General features: G+C 40.3%; 1 non-coding gene across 1 annotated transcript; it reads left to right on the forward strand.

Moving 5' to 3' along the window:
• The first annotated feature begins 11374 nt into the window (after positions 1–11374).
• LOC120111805 lies at positions 11375–11483 on the forward strand. Its single transcript, XR_005513201.1, has one exon. It is a non-coding gene; the product is annotated as a small nucleolar RNA R71 (small nucleolar RNA).
• The last annotated feature ends 319 nt before the right edge of the window (positions 11484–11802 follow it).

Genomic DNA, 11802 nt, shown 5'->3' on the forward strand with positions numbered 1-11802 from the left:
CCAATTATTACAAAAGAGGACAAACCTCCTGTCACCTCCCAGGTAACAAAAATTCTTCTATAAAAGAAAACCTGGGGGGAAAAGGATGGGGGCCCCCGGACAGAACCCTCCTGGACCGGGTGAAAAGAAGCAAACAGCACGGACACAATGGAGGATATCACCCTCTTCATCTTCTTCATCTTATCCAAATATTCCTGCTGTCTTCTCCATATACTCTCTTCCTTGCTCTCTCCACATATCTGCTCCCCTCTGACTTAAGCATCGGAGGGCCGGCGCCGGGGAGCCCGGCCACCGGCTTTTTGCAGGACTTACACCCCTCCAGGAGGACGTCACCAGTCGGCGCGCCGCCGACCACCGTCTCTGCAGCGAAGCTCCTCCTTCCCCGGCTTCGCGGTAGCCCCCGGGTCCAATTTCCAGCAACAAAAAGGAACCCAACTTGTTTGGGAAACAGAAGACCTTGATGCTAATGGTTGAAGTGGACAATGCTAGCCTAAATCCTTGTTTTTAGGCCTCTATGCAGAAAGAAAAAAAAAGATCTGTGAAGATTTCTTATTTTCTCTCTCACAAGATTTGTAAGGATGTTGGGTTCTTGTGGACGATCTTTAAATAGATTGCCCAATCCACAAGTCTGGAAAGAAATCAAGCCAATTCCTGTTGGATTTTTCAAATAGTATCTTAACTTTTTTTTTCTAAAGTAGAAAGTAATTTAGGGTATGTTGCGCTGAATTCTATGAGATAAGCCAAGATTAGAGCACATGTTGAAGAAGGAGAAGGAGAGCGGAGGTCGTTTGGCCTACTCTCTCTCCCTTCCTTCCCTTGTGTTCTCTTTTTCGGCCGATCTCGCCAGATCCGGTAAAAAGTTCCCAAATAGATTCTTAATCTTATAAAACTCTATACATTTATTTTATTAATATCTTGATTGATATGACTAATGTATGTTATTGAGATCTACATTTCTAGTCCGAATGGAGCCGAATAACTAATATTTTTTTTATTATAAGTTCATATTCTTTTTCACATGGTAAAACAAACATATGTTTTTTCTTTATTCATGTTTTTCTCATTCGTTCTGACTTTTTTAATGATCTTGATTAATGATACTTAATTGAGATTAAGTATCATAAAAAGAAAAATAGTTACTAAAGTTATTTATTTTTTTGAAGAAATAAATAAGATATCTAGGCACAGCAGCATTTTGATACCACCAGAGAGGAAAAAAAATCTAAATTGAGTTGTACATAAGTTATTATTTCATATATACTTAATATATTGCAGTAACCTAAAAAATAATGTTATCATATGGTATTTATGTTGAGTATTTAAATTAGTTTTGAAAAGATTTATTTAGATTATTATAAAATTTAATAATATTACACCTATATACCTTAATGGTTAATATATTATCCATATTTATTAAACACTAAAACTCATAGCAAGATGATATTCAATCTCTATTCTATTGCATACTCAATGTTCTATGCTAGGTGTTTACCCCAAATCCTTGCTCAGATGGATACGGGGGAGATGCATGGCAAAATCGCTACGTGGTGAGAAGAGAACAAATACAACACACCTTCAGAAAGTTGACTACAAGTATCTAGGGGTGGCAATCGGGTCGGATCGAATCATAAACGGGTCGCATCACATGCAGGTCGGGTCAGAAAATCATAAACCTGAACCCGACCTGTTTATTAAGCAGGTCAGAAATTACAACCTGAACCTGACCTGTTTATTAAACAGGTAACCCGACCCGACCCGTTTAACCTGTTTAATAAACAGATAACCTGTTTATCCAACTTGACCCGACTTGTTTAACCTGTTTGTCCAACCTGACCCGTTTAACCTGTTTATACCTATTTAACCTACCAACCCAACCTGTTTAACCTGCCCAACCCGATCTGTTTAGACCTGTTTAGACCCGTTTAACCTGTTTAGACCTGTTTAACCTATTTAACCCGTTTAACATGTTTAGACCTGTTTAACCTGCCAACAGTTAAACGGGTTAAACGGTTTAAACGGGTCAGACATCTAAAATCCGTATCCGACCCATTGAAAGAAGGAATTCGCGCTTATCATAAACGTCCACCTCTTCCTTTTCTCCGTGTTGTGACCCCAAAGCAAAGTACACGAACCACCTGTGTACTGTAATCGAGCGCGTCGAAGTAGTCCAAAGGTGAGTCTGCCAGTCCAGAGTTTGGTCAACCGATCAGCCAAACCTGTCGAACAGCCTTTGCAAAACTGTCCGTTGCCTCCTCCAACATTTCCTGCTTGGAGCGGGCAAAACGATAAGCAGCAGGACATTTACCTCCTGTGCGCAAACAGGTTAAACGGGTAGACCTGTTTACGACCCGAACCTGTTTAGGCCAAATCCAAACCTGTTTATGGCGGGTCGAACACGGGTCGGGTTGGCGGGTCGGGTCATATTTTGCCACTCCTACAAGTATCTCATTAGAGGCTGAATATGCGGAATGGCTAAAAGAAGGTTGATATAGAGTAGGCCGAATGGAGATACGGCAAGAAATTCGACAAATCAAAAGTTGTTTCGGTCTGACAGTTGGTGTAAAATGATCATGTCGAAACATGTGTTTAGTGGAAGATAACCATCAATTGTTACCAGAATTGCCAAGCAGATGTAATTACCACCATCAAGAGTGGGCAAGTACTATGTACTAGTCTAAACATTAGAATTATATTCTATATTGAAGACTCTTCGACAATCAATCCAATCAAATTATCTTTATCTTTATCTTAGTCTTTTTTTCTAGGAGTAGGTGTAACTTAGAATTTCAACCATAGCCTAACACTATATCCTTCTACCGTAACCCAGCACTACATCCCTATCCAATTTCATCTCCTTCGATTAATGGTGTGACAATAAAAAAGTCTTTGAAAGTCAAGATAATTGGACTTACGCTACTCTTTATCCTTTCTTTGATCCACATCTTTCTGAGTAACTAGTCCAATGTCAGTGGCATGCCCGTGCACCCTTGCCCAAGCAAGCTTGGTGGTGCACCCTCCATCCCAACCAAATCGAGTTCCCTAGGAATCTTAAGCTTCCTGGCTTGTCTAAATGGGATGGAAAGGGCAGTAACAAGCTTCCTGGCATACCTGATGGGAGCCTACTGGGTCATTGTTATGCTCTTTTCAATGGGATAATTGCATAGTTGTCATCATGCCATTATCAAAGCAAGCTAAGGAAGTAGCTGCAGAAAAAGCGGTTGCTATTCTAAGGCCACTTTAGAGATATATAGCATTTTTGGATCTAGTAGCGGGACGGTTTGAAAGACTTTTCCATAGTTGAAAGCCAATATGCAAAGCTACATCACATTCTAGCATATCCTATAGTGAAGATAGCCAAGCCATCCTTGTGATGCAAGAATAAGCTTATTAGCTAGAATATAGGCGTACTATGGTATATGAAAAAGTAGAGTTAGAACTTTGGCTCTTCAAAAGATAATAGCCAAAGATGATACCATGGAGATTTCAGAATTTATTTATCGAGGTATCCTGGAAGTCGTGTCAGTGAAGTTGCAGCAAATTGAACCATCAAGAGAAGTTTTGATCAATATCTAGCCGAAATATGAGATTGTCGGTCGTGGTGAGGTATTAGTTTATGATCATTTGTCTAGAAGTGATGGTGCAAAAATAAAATTGTTCTCCCAAGTGCAGGAGAATCGCACAAGTAGTATAACTCGGAAGTCCGAGGTCGATTCCTCAGGGAACGATATATGGATTATTAGCTTAATTTCAGATTAATTGATTCAATAAACTTGTGGATTAAGATGATGGTTTGCAAATAGAAAATAAACCAGTAAATAGAGAGTCGAAGTTTGGATAGATTAAGATGGTGTAGGGATCCAGAATCTCCTTTAATAATATCAAGTTCATGCAATAAATTCTATGATTCTTTTGTTTTCTTTTAAAAATTATAAGCAGATAAAATTTAATTATTGAGTATGTTCTTGATAACATGAATTCTCTTTTTAAGCATTCAACGTGCCTTAGAACGTCAACGATGAATCAAATAATTGAGGAAGACATGTATCAATAAGCATAAATCATAAAAGAATTTTCAACATATAAGAATCATAACATAATCAAAAGATAAATCGTATAAAGCAAAGGATTAGAATTTACATCATGAACTCGGTACACCAAAGGATCCTCCTTCACCCATCACCAAGGATTTTAGCTCATCATCTTCCTCTCTCTTTCTCATTCTTTTTTTTTTAATAACAGAAACAGGGCATCCCCTGTTTCTTTCTACTTTTTTTTTTCTTTCTACTGCAGCAGCCTGGCTCCTCCCTGTTCTTCTTCTTCGATGGCCCCCCCTACTTTCGGATCAGAGGTCTCCTCATATAGATCCCCAGAGCCCGTGGAATCGATGATTCCCCTAATCGCGCGTGGGGAGGAGCGGACGGCAAGGATCGTGCGTTGCGGACGGCTGGGCTGATGCTGGTGCGGACGATGCGCGAACGTTGCGACGCTTCACGGGTTGCTGGTGGTGTTGTTGCTTGATCTGGAAACTGGGATCGGTTGATATGCCTGGGAGCCGAACCGTGGACAGATGGGAGATACGTGAGATGGGCGGAAGATCAAATTACGGATCCGGGAGGTGATCTTGGGCGCTGTGGAGGAAGCGGACGGCACGGTCGGCTGGGTGTTCTGGGATGCAGACGCGGCAGATGGATGGGTAGAAGCTCACGAACGGCTGGAACGTTGGAAAAGGCGGGCGCTGATCTCGGCTGGGAAGTGAAGCGGACAGACGCCATGGATTACGGCTGGGAAGAAGGCTGAGAAGGCTGGGAGGTGATCGCGGCCGGATCACGAGAGAAGATTGCTCATGGGGTGAAGACGGACTTGTAGGGAGAGGAGGACTGGACGCCGTGGATGAAGCGGACGCTGGGACCATGAACACGGGAGAATCACGCTGAGAGCTGGACGCGTGAATGGAGGAGGCGGACGCTGGGAGACGCGAGGCAGATGAAATTTGGGTGAGGGGAAACAGGGGATGCACGCGTGAGAGGAGCTGGAGATTGGGTGCGGGAGATCAGATCACATATCCTGATTCGGGGGAAAGATCATAGTTCTTTGGACTCGTGAATGGTTGAGGTGGGTGAAATCTGGTTGAGGGGATGCGGCTTGCATGCGGAGATGCTTGCGAGATGATGGGCTCAACTAGGCCATGGCGAGATCGGGTGCGCACAGCTTGGGCTATGCATCTTCCTAAACCAAATCTGTATCAAATATGCATTTTATTTCTGATTTACGATAACCTATACGAAACAAAAGTATAATATTAACTCGACGAAATTATCATCATCTGTTAACAATAAGACTAATTTAAGTGATATGTAGATCGCACTTTTGTGCTCTCATCACACCCCCCAACTAGCTTATTGCTAGTCTCTAGCAATTAATGAGCAAATGATAACATGAGAGTACAAAAGATGTTGGTCAATCCTTTGACTTTTTATTAAAGCTAAAGACATAAAACTAAGATATGTACCCTCTTTCGTAGGGCATCACAATTGCACTTAGCGCGTGCAACAAGCCGTTAAACCCCTAGGTTACCCTAGTGGACGAGTGTTGTCTTGTGAGGATTTTCAGGGATGTTACCCACAAACATCATGAATGATATGACATGAGATCCTAAAAATATGAAATAAAGCCTAAGCTAATACACATGTAATTAATTAATATATATTTTCAAGCATGGCAACTTTCAAAGCAAGAAAAATATGAAAGTGTAGTGTGCATAAAATAGTATGACTTTCTTAGAGTACTAATACCTCCACCACAACAGGGCACCGCCCGAGTTTTAGGTGCACTACTCAAGTTCACAAGTATTTTCTACAATTTGTTAGAACCTGATCCATCAAATTTTCAGAATATTACATGTTGTCTATATTCGTCAAGAATGGTTCGTATGTAAAGAAAGAGCTATCAATCCCAACTAAATATCCAAAGTACACAGAGGTCCAATACAATGGAGTCAAACCAGCCATTACCACATGTCACTGGGTTCAGCCCGACCAACCCTATTCATGCTTATTTTTATTTTTGAACACATATGATGATTACAATAGTCCAACCCCCTTAGGCTCTAGCAAGGTCCATGTAGCGAGTTTTCGGCCAATGACTCCTGATCCAGTTGGCTCAAGGCATTAGGTGAAACACCCCTCGGGCTTAATTACTCGAACCAGACTACGCCACGAGGTTAGACTTGTTATCTCCTCTTTTTTTTTTTTTTTTTTTGAATAGAGAAGGTAAACTGAACCATATTACATGTGCATTTGCTTAGAAAAGAAAGTAATAGAATAAATTAAATGCAAAAGCAATTTTTTTTTTTTGCAAAATATTTTCCTCCCCCCAACTTAAACATTGCATTGTCCTCAATGTAATAGATACAAGAAAACTATATATGAGATACAATAGAGAAAATAATATTGGAGAGAAGAGGAATACCTTGAGCTGTTGATATCTAGAAAATAAGACCTACAAAATAAGAAAAAAATAGAAATAAAAGAAAATTTAATTCTAAATAATATATACATACCTTTGCCATCATGCTTTAGTCATAAGAAGGTTCCTTCAAGAAAAAGGAGTCCTCTTCGTCTGCAAAATTCTCAAGAAAAGGTTTTAACCTGTGTCCATTTACCTTAAAAATTCTACCATCCCGTGGATTCTCAATCTCAACCATCCCATGTGGAAAAACAGTTTTTATAATGTAGGGACCTGTCCATCTTGATCGCAACTTACCAGGAAACAGATGTAAGCGGGAATCATATAAAAGAACTTTTTGCAAAGGTTCAAAAGATTTTTTCAAAATTGATTTATCATGTAAGATCTTCATTCGTTCTTTGCAAATTTTAGCATTGTCATAAGCATCTCTGCGAATCTCATTAAGCTCGTTCAATTACAATTTTCTAGCTGGACCGGCATCATGTAAATCAAAATTTAATTTTCTAATTGTCCAATACGATTTATGTTCTATTTCTACAGGCAGATGACATGCTTTTCCATAGACTAGCCAGTAGGGAGACATGCCAAGAATGGTTTTGTATGCAGTACGATAAGCCCATAATGCATCTGATAGTTTCAAGGACCAATCTTTCTGTGATGGGTTCACCGTTTTTTCTAAAATTCGTTTAATCTCCCGATTGGCTAACTCTACCTGGCCACTAGTTTGCGGGTGATATGGGGTAGCAACTCTATGGGTGACACCATACTTTTTTAATAATGTCTCAAAAGGCTTATTACAAAAGTGTTTTCCACCATCACTAATTATGACCTTAGGCATCCCAAATCGTGAAAAAATATTTTCTTTTAAAAACTTCAGGACGGGTTTGTGATCATTGGTCTTACAAGCGACAGCTTCTACCCATTTGGACACATATTCGACCCCAACTAAAATGTACTCATATCCAAAAGACGGTGGAAATGGGCCCATAAAATCGATGCCCCAACAATCGAAAATTTCGATAATAGTAATGGGTTGAAGAGGCATCATTTGCCTACGAGTTAGACTTCCAATACGTTGACATGGATCACATGTCCTGCAGAACTCGTGGGCATCTTTGAACATAGTAGGCCAATAGAAACCACATTGCAAGACCTTTGCAACAGTTTTCTTAGAGGCAAAGTGTCCACCACAAGCATCAGTATGGCAGAAAGAGAGTACGCTTTGTATATCATGATCTGTTATGCATCGTCTAAAGATTTGATCATTGCAATACTTAAATAAATAGGGTTCGTCATAGTAATAATTCTTTACTTCGCGCAAGAAAATTTTTCTATCTGTCGACCCCCAATGCTCCGGAATCCGGTTCGTAATAAGAAAATTTACAATGTCAGCGTACCATGGCACAATAGAGAGTGCAAACAACTGCTCTTTAGGGAATGAGTCCTTGATGGAAAACTGTGGCACCAAATTATTAAAAACTAATCATGATAAATGGTCAGCAACCACATTCTCTACTCCTTTTTTATCTTTGATAGTGATGTCAAATTCTTGGAGTAGAAGTATCCATCGTATTAAGGATGGTTTAGCCTCTTTCTTATCCAACAAATATTTTAGTGCCGCATGGTCCTTGAAGATAACAATAGGAGCACCAAGGATATAAGAGCGAAATTTATCTAAGGCAAATACTACTGCAAGCAATTCTTTCTCGGTGGTAGTGTAATTCATTTGAGCATCGTTTAAGGTTTTGCTTGCATAGTAAATGACATATGGCTTATTATCCTTGCGTTGTCCTAAGACAGCTCCTATCGCATAGTCGCTAGCGTCACACATGATCTCAAAAGGTAATGACCAATCAGGTGGTCGTACGATGGGTGCAGTGCTAAGCATAGACTTTAACTTTTCGATGCCTTCTGACAGGTTTCAGTCCAATTGAATGGTGTATCAAGGGACAGGAGGTTACATAATGGTCGAGCTATGACACTAAAGTCCTTGATGAACCTCCTATAAAATCCGGCGTGACCCAAAAATGATCGAACATCTCTAACCGTCTTGGGTGCAGGTAGCTTAGCAATTAAATCGATCTTAGCTCTATCTACTTCCATGCCCTTCGATGAAACAATATATCCTAGGACAATTCCCTTTGGTACCATGAAGTGGCATTTCTCCCAATTCAATATCAAATTCTTTTCTATACATCGAGCTAAGACTGCTTGTAAATGTGACAAGCAATCATCAAATGAGTTTCCAAAAATGGAGAAGTCATCCATGAACACTTCCAAAAACTTCTCGTTCATGTCTTCAAAGATGCTGAGCATGCATCTTTGGAATGTTGCAGGTGCATTACACAACCCGAATGGCATTCGTCGGAAAGCAAATGTGCCAAAAGGATAAGTGAAGGTAGTTTTCTCTTGATCTTCTGGTAAAATTTTAATTTGATAATATCCCGAATAGCCATCGAGAAAATAATAGAAATCATGCCCTGCAACTCTCTCCAACACTTGGTCTAGGAAGGGTAGAGGAAAGTGATCCTTTCGTGTGACCAAATTCAGCTTTCGGTAGTCGACACACATGTGCCAACTCGTCAGGACACGAGTTGGAACTAGTTCACCTTGTTCATTTTCTACTACCGTCAAACCCGACTTCTTAGGAACGACATGAGTAGGGCTTACCCACTTGCTGTCGAAAATTGGGTAAATAATACCCACGTCAAGCAACTTGAGGACTTCTGCCTTAACCACGTCTCTCATCGTAGGGTTCAGCCTTCGTTGCATTTGCCTTGTGGTTTTGGCATCGTCCTCCAAATATATCCGGTGCGTACAGATTAAGGGGCTAATCCCCTTCAAATCGGCAATAGTCCACCCTAAAGCTCCTTTATGATTTTTTAGAACACCAAGTAATTTTCTTTCTTGGTCATGATTAAGATCAGACGAGATGATTATAGGGTAAGTGTCCTCGGGTCCAAGAAAGGCATACTTGAGTTCCTTCGGTAAAGGTTTTAACTCGAGCTTAGGCACTTGCTTATGGGATGGTACTATCTTTGCTTCTCGAGGTGGCAACTTCTCAAATTTTCCTACTTTTGGTCTCCACCCAGTGACCATCTTAATATCCAGATTATCCACAATAGGTGTGACTGACAAATCACCATCATTGGTTCCATTAGGACACCAATCAATTAAGCTATCATCAGATGGGTCGTTAATTGCTTTAGCTAACAAATATTCTTCTACAATGGTTTCAATCCAATCAACCTCCTTACTCTCTTCGGGATCATTGGGTTGTTTGCACACATTAAAAATGTTCAGTTCTAACGTCATGTTACTAAAAGAAAGCTTCATGAGTCCATTCCTACAATTAATCAATGCATTAGAAGTTGCAAGGAATGGACGTCCTAAAATGACTAGAATATGAGATTGTGAGTTCGAAGCCGGATGTGTGTCCAATACGATAAAATCGACAGGAAAATAGAACTTGTCTACTTGGACTAATACATCCTCGATAATTTTTCTTGGAATTTTAACTGACCTGTCAGCTAATTGCAAAGTGACGGAGGTTGGCTTCAACTCACCTAAACCAAGTTGCTCATATACAGAATATGGCAACAAATTCATACTCGCCCCTAAATCTAACAATGCTCGCTCTATCCTAAAGTCGCCTATGATGCATGAGATGGTTGGGCAACCTGGATCCTTGAATTTAGGGAGAATGTTGTGCTGCAAAATAGCACTCACATTTTCAGTTAAGAATGCCTTCTTCTTAACATTTAATCGGCGCTTGACAGTACACAAGTCCTTCAAAAATTTGGCATATGAGGGTACTTGTTTAATTGCATCAAGAAGAGGTATGTTGATCTTTACTTGCTTAAAAAGCTCAAGAATTTCAGAATTAGGTTCGAGCTTTTGCAACGGTTTTAACCGTTGTGGAAAAGGTGGAGGAAAAGGACATTCAACTTTCTCGGTAGAAGTTGGGATCTCAACTTCTTCTTTGTTCCTTTCATCGACTTTGGGAGCATCAGAATTAGAAGTGACTCGCGGTCTCAATGGAACGGTCTGATCAATGACTTTTCCATTACGCAAAGTCATGATGCTCTTTGCATGTTCTATATGCGAACTAGAAGAAGCCGTATTATTACTACCGTGCACTTGTGGATTAGGTTGGGGTTGAGCTGGAAGCTTACCCTTCTCTTGGATACTTAGGACGGTAGTCAACATTGACAATTGGTTCCTTATATCTTCAAAATTTCGAGTATTTTGAGCATTGATATTAGCTTGACCTTGTAGAAAAGTTTGTATAGATTGCAAGGTATCCTCGATATTCGGCTTTTGGGAGGGTGGTGATGCAAAAGTAGGATGTGCAGGTGGAGGAGCTGAATGGTGTGACTGTTGAGGATGATCATTTCTCCACCTAAAATTTGGATGATTTTTCCAACCAGGGTTATAGGTATTCGAGTATGGATTGTTATAAGGCTTTTGGTAGGAGTTCATAGCATTTGCTTGATCGTGCAAGACTTCTTTGAATGCCGGTATGGTGGGACAATCTGTAGTAGTATGACCCGACATATCGCAGATACCACAACACTCATTTCTAAGTTCTATAGTCTTGACAGGCTCAATCTTCCTAAGCTCAATTTCTTCTACCTTCCTAGTGAGGGCTGCCATTTTAGCATGAAGATCATCCTCAGTTCTGAGGTTGTAAAGGCCTCCCTGTACAGAGCTAGTAGGCTTAGGTAGAGACTTGGTGTTTCTATCCCCGTTATCCCAAAGTTGGGCAGTCTCAGCAAGGGAATCCAAATACTCCCATGCCTCATCAGGTTGTTTTTCTAAGAATCTACCATTGCACATGGTCTCTACAAACTGTTTCAACTGTGGAGATAAACCTGCATAAAAGAAGCCAATGGTTCTCCAAGTTTCGAATCCGTGATGAGGGCATGAGAGAAGAAGGTCTTTAAATCTTTCGCAATATTCATAAAATGTTTCATTATCTTTTTGTTGGAAATTGCTGATATGTCTTTTCAAAAAGTTGGTCCTTTATGTGGGGAAGAACTTCTTTAAAAATTCTCTCTGCATATCTTGCCAAGTTCTTATTGATCTAGGTCGCAAAGAATTTAGCCATGTTTTGGCCTTATCCTTTAGAGAGAAAGGAAACAATGTCAACTTGAGGACATCCTCGGTGATGTTTGGCACTCTAAATGTAATGCTCAATTCTTCAAAATCCTTTAAATGAAGATACGGACTTTCGGAATCTAACCCATGAAACTTGGGCAGCACTTGGATTACCCCTGGTTTGATGTCAAAATGTCCTACATTATCAGGAAAAATTATGCATGAAGGCTGACTAGT

This window comes from Phoenix dactylifera, chromosome 8, assembly GCF_009389715.1.
Source record: "Phoenix dactylifera cultivar Barhee BC4 chromosome 8, palm_55x_up_171113_PBpolish2nd_filt_p, whole genome shotgun sequence".
Classification (NCBI taxonomy): Eukaryota; Viridiplantae; Streptophyta; class Magnoliopsida; order Arecales; family Arecaceae; genus Phoenix; species Phoenix dactylifera.